Source organism: Amphiura filiformis, chromosome 13 (genome assembly GCF_039555335.1).
Source record: "Amphiura filiformis chromosome 13, Afil_fr2py, whole genome shotgun sequence".
In the NCBI taxonomy this organism is placed as follows: Eukaryota; Metazoa; Echinodermata; class Ophiuroidea; order Amphilepidida; family Amphiuridae; genus Amphiura; species Amphiura filiformis.
In genome coordinates, this window is record NC_092640.1 from 25,094,919 (window position 1) to 25,100,918 (window position 6,000).

The window sequence follows — 6,000 nt, forward strand, 5'->3', positions numbered from 1 at the left end:
TTGGACCCCAAACATTACTCCCCCACTCTCCATTCTGATACCACCACTGGTTACAAACCTCCCCTGCACAAATAAATGAATTGCAGATCTGAAGTCTGATTCAAACTCCACATCGCAGCTGCAATGAAATCTGAGCCAGGTTTTTACATGTTGGGCGGTGAAAATTCTCATAGTGCGGTGGAAATTTTGTCGACGATGGGAATTGTTCAACTTTCTTGCACCATGCTGCGATATCGCACCTGTACACGCTTGTGATTGCCTGCTGGAAATTTGGCAGAATGACCATAAAAGGAGATGCAGGCTCCGCATTGCGGGTGCGGCCGTGATATCACAATTTATTTTGCAGTACATTTTAATTTCATCTTGTGATGCTGTGATGCTTTTACAAAAAGCAATGCATCGTGCCATGATGTGGAGTCTGAATCATCATAATGATTGTCAAGGCAATTTTATTGCACATGTATCTAGTACATAGGTGCAAATGCAAATTCTCAGAGCATCACACAACCTTTCACAAAAATACACAGGTATTTTGAAGAAACAAGTATACACACTAGAGCTAATTGCGCATACACATATACGCGACCTTAGCAATAGCTAATTAACTAGGCCTATGGCTAATTAGCCCAGCTATCTAGCATGCATGCATGTATTAAGGCATATAAACAGCCAGCAGTAGTATAATATGCTGATTTTACTGAGAGGTCTTTTTTGAAATGCACTGTAATTTGAAATTGACCATAGGGACAATGGGAGCAAGGTTAATTTGTTAGCTCACCTATAGCATATGTGAGTTCAAAAGGTCCAGCAGTTTGGTGTAATTCATTGGAATATACATGTATAACTATAGAACAGAAGTTTGTAGTATCATATAATTAGGCCAAGTAAAATAAAAAACATGTTTCAAGTCCGGGTTTTTGTAAAAAAGGAGGAAGAGTGGGCTTTTTATTTTATATTTTCATGGCAAAATCGGTGTGAATACCCATAATTTGAGCTGTTTTAGCATACACAATAATGCCTGGAAAAGGAGGAGGCCTCTTTTTATTTTTGTTCTGAGGATATAGGCCGCCCCTCTAATTTTCATAAAACCTTCCAAAAGTGTTTCTTGTATATTAGCAAGGCTATAGAAATATTTCTGCTTCCTAGATATATTTTTTGAAAAGTTATAACTGAATAAATATATAATTGAAGAAACCTCAAAAAGGAAGCGGGAGGGTACGTGAAACATGTTTAATTTTTATTTGGCCTTATAATTATTAATTATATTACATAATTATTTTCCATAGTTGTGAAATCATTTTGTTAACCAAAAATTATTCAATATTCATGTAAATATTTCTGTGCAACTTTGGTCATGCGCTATTAGAGTGCGACTTCCTAAGGTATTTTTCTACATACCGGAAGTAATATCTGCATGACCTTTGACCCCAATGACCTTTGACCCCAATGGATGAATACAATGTGTAATGTTATCATGCTATATTATAATTTGTGGAATGACTTAGCATTTTTAGTAACAGAACAGAAAATCACATCAGCCATAATGACCTTCGTATGACCTTTGACCTCAAGGCTAATGCATGTGTCAAGTGACATCATCTTGCTGTGTAATTCGTGTAAGGAGTAGCAGTTTTAGTAAAAATAACAGGAAATAACATTTTCGGCCATAATGACCTTTCCATAACCTTTGACCTTGAGTTGGTCACGTGACATTTGTGCCACCAGCTATTGGTCCTGATGACCAAGTAACATTGTTGTACCATATATATTTGCGACAGCAGCAGCATTTTAGGGTATTTGGTCATATACCGGAAGTATCCCCTTAATGACCTTTGACCCCAATTCTGGACAATAACTTTTAGACACTGGGTATAGCTGATGCATGTACCCAAGTGCCATCATCGTGCTGTAGAATTTGTGGAAGAAGTAGCATTTTGAGTGAAATCACGTTTTTGCCCATTGACCGGAAGTGGATGACCTTTGCCCTGAATTTGATCATGTTTCATTTGTCCCCCCACCCAATGGTCCTAATGACCAACTATGGTCAACATGGCTCAAAGCATATGGCTACGGTGGCTCATTATAAGATTGACAGAAAGAAAGAAAGAAAGAAAGAAAGAAACAAAGAACTTGACAGAAACAGACCTTAGCAATTTTGCAAATTGCTAAGGAATTACATTGTACCCAGCAAACACAAAAAAATCCTAAAATACTCTTCTACATAATGTTTTAAAAGGCTCACAAACGTTACCAGGAAACGTTAAAATACTTAAAGAGTTCATAAAACGTTTGCATATCTATACAATGTTTTCAAAAATGTTTCAGAAAATGTTGTTCATAATAATTATTTGAAAGTTGACAAAAACATTTTTTATTAAGGGATGGGGTATGAATGTTTGGACAGTATTTATTGTGGGACATTAGAGCACATCAGACATATCGAATTGCATTCTGAATATGAAGAATGTCCTTCTGATATCAAATAATTTCCCACAAAAAATACTGTCGAAACGCTCATCCCAGATCCCTTACCAAAAAATACTCTACAATAACATTTAGACAACAATGTTTTAACATTTTTTGATAATAGTTATTTTAAAATGTTTTCCTCATCTTTCCTAGACTTGACATGATCATTTTAAATGAGATAAACAGGGATATATAATGACCATCAATAACAGTTATTTCAATTAGTACATGGAATTTGATGGAAATACATCTGACTACAAGTACTGATAAACATTATACATTGTTCAAGCATGCTTGATATTTAAATAATAAGTATCTAGTTGACGAAACCACCAGGAACAACACATGAGTTTTTGGTTATTTTTCATTACAATATTAAGAATGGGCTATTCCATTTGAAATCCACACACCCCCTATGGAAGACATGACCTTAATCTCCCACGTAGAAAGTGTAGACTTCAAATGGAGCTACCCATTCAGGTAGCCCCATTTGAAATTCACACTCCGTGTGTGGAAGATTAAGGTCATGTCTTCCATAGGGGGTGTAGGGATTTCAACTGGAATAGCCCAAATGGTGAGCTAGCAATTTTGTTAAACACTCATTAACACAAAGTTGTGCAGAATTCAAATTTTACTTCTTGTTATCAGGAGTTTGTGTTATCCAGTTCTTATAACACGTGAAATGTATGCTTGGGAATGTAAAACATATTTCTTGTTTTCAGGAACTTCATGTTAAGAGGGTTTGTGTTAACAAGTTGCCACTGTAGTTAACTTTCTTCATCCCTAATTCAAGAAGTTGTGAATTTTTTTCATTTGAAGACAAAACTAGAGATTCATGGAGCTTTAAAAATGGCTTATATATATCATTTAAAGACTCTACGAGCATATATATACTATGATCAGCTCTTAATTATTTGTTTTTTGTTACTGCGCAAGTCAATAAAGTCCCTTACGCCCGCGTAAATTCACAAAAGCGTGCGTGTCCACGCAATGCGCAGTTCGCGTAAGTGCTGCGCCCAGCTGTGCATACGCCATTCTATATCAATCCACAATGTTATGAGTCCCGCCTATAACGAGCTGATCAGAGTACATGTATAGGGATTAAGAGGGGTAAAATGTAGGAATCAGTGGGATGTGTGTAAGTGGCTTTTTTACTAATATTAATTAACACTAAAATCAAATTAAAGATATGTTTTACCAGTACTACACAAGATTGCACAACTTTAAAACACAAGCTACATGGTACATTTTCTTACATCATACAAACACATTATACAAAAGTACAAATCTTTGGCATAAAACTTAAAAAGTACTTTCTTACAAAACCAGAAAACATGCAATAAACAAATCAACAATTTTAGGCACCTAAAATCAGAGCACTTTGGTGGTGAATTATCAAATAATGGTTAACTTTTATAAAGTTTTATGTTAACAAAGTTAAATACATTAAAGCTACTAGCACTACAAGGATAATATTTCATGTTTTGCATACACTAGTAAGTGTACAAGGTTGAACAAAATCTTTGGTAAAAACTCATATAAAGTACTCTATCTACTATACTTTTCATAAAAAGCACCAACTAAATCATAAGACAAGTACATGCATTCAATTAAAAATATAAACAAAAACAGTGATTTATAGTGTACTCTGCACAAGCCTCAACACACTTTACGTCAATGATAACAAACAACATTATAAAACATATTTGTGAAAAATGATAAGAAAGAACATTAGGACCAGTGGTGTACTGACCATGCGGTGATTTGCCTTCGGCTAGAAACACCCGGTTAAAAACTTACTAAAATGTTGGAGTGAGTATTTTATGGTATGTCCAAATTCTCCCTGATTCTAAACTTTCTATTCTAAAGACATAAATTATCTTTGATTATGGACAAATTAGTGTAAACTGTGCTTGTACTAGTCAAGACATTTTAACAGCAGGACAGTGTGGTCATGGTGATGATGTTGCAATTTAACACCCACCTGGATGGGGGGGGTAGGCAGCATAATGATGTGGACTAGGCACTTCTTTTATGACTTAGCCGCTTACTCTCCTCCATTACTATTGTGTAAATGAGAGCCAGTCAGTCACATTCAATAGGAGACAGTCCAAAGTGGTAGTGGGGCATGGGGTCACAACAGCAATGGTATCAACCTCCAGTACCTGTTTGAGCTATGATGTAGCCACCTCTATCATTTTTGAGGAGGTACTGGGCTATTCCATTTGAAATCTATACACCCCATATGGAAGACATGATCTGAATCTTCCACACAGGGCGTGTAGTTTTCAAACCGAGCCACATATTCATGTAACCCCATTTTGAAACTCATGCTTCATGTGTGCGAGGTTAAGGTCATGTCTTCCATAGGGGTGTATTGGATTTCAACAGGAATAGCCCATTTGTAAAGTAGTCAGTCTAATGTAATGAGATGAGTGCCATGTTGATTTTGTTTTATATATTTGCTCCACTGCATCCATATCCACAAAACCTGTGCCAGTGACTGGAATAATTATTTAATATCTCCAGCATGACATCAAGAGGTAACAGCCCCAGAGTAACAGCATAGCTGAAACCTGGTATTATCCTTTGAAGATATATGTGTGTGTGGGGGGAGGGGTTACACCCTGGGTCACCATCTGAGATATTATATACTAGCTGAATCTTGCTCAACTCAAAAGGCATACTGTAAATCACCAAAAGTTTAACTCTGCACCTGACATCACAATTAATACTCACAATCTAACAACATAGATTTATTCTCCGGCTTCAAAATATCCGGATGTGGCATCATATTTGCCGGATCTTCAAAATTCGCTATCGCCATTTTCACTGCCCCTTCCAAATCTTCTTCCTCCTCTTCCTGGCTGACCGCAATCAGCGACTTCACGTGTGTGAAGACTAGCGTGATCACCAATATGGTCAATGTAACGATGAATGGTGAAACGTCTTTCAACTCGCCAATGTCGACGAGGATGATAATCGCTACCACCACTGCGACTATAACTACAATTACCTGTACGAATTGTGACATGACTGTCATTCTTAGAGGATTAGTTTTCTCAACGACATGCCAGAAAAGACTTTCCTCTATCATCACTTCCGACTCCATCTCCTTCTCGATGGTTCGCAGAGAGATCACCGGAACAACTTTGATGGATTTTCTAACTTTAGAGACTGTTTTCTCGCCATTTTCCTCTTCGATTTTGTACGTTTTGAATCGCTCGATTAAGATAAAGCACAGGTTTGGACGTAAATCTTGTGCAATTTTTATCACCATTCTGAGCAATTTGGAGTATGTAGTGTACAATCCGGTAAAAGAAGCTATGATAAAGCCTATCAATGAGAGCCCTAACAGACAAAATGGTATGACCCTTTCGCCATTGACCACCAACCCTGTAAAGCACAGGACTATAAACGTGCTAAGCAAGGTGCATAAGGCTAGAATCCGTAAGAAATAAAGAACAAATACTGCCGACAACAAGATAATAATGACACTACACAAACACACTAGAATCAGCACCACAAATA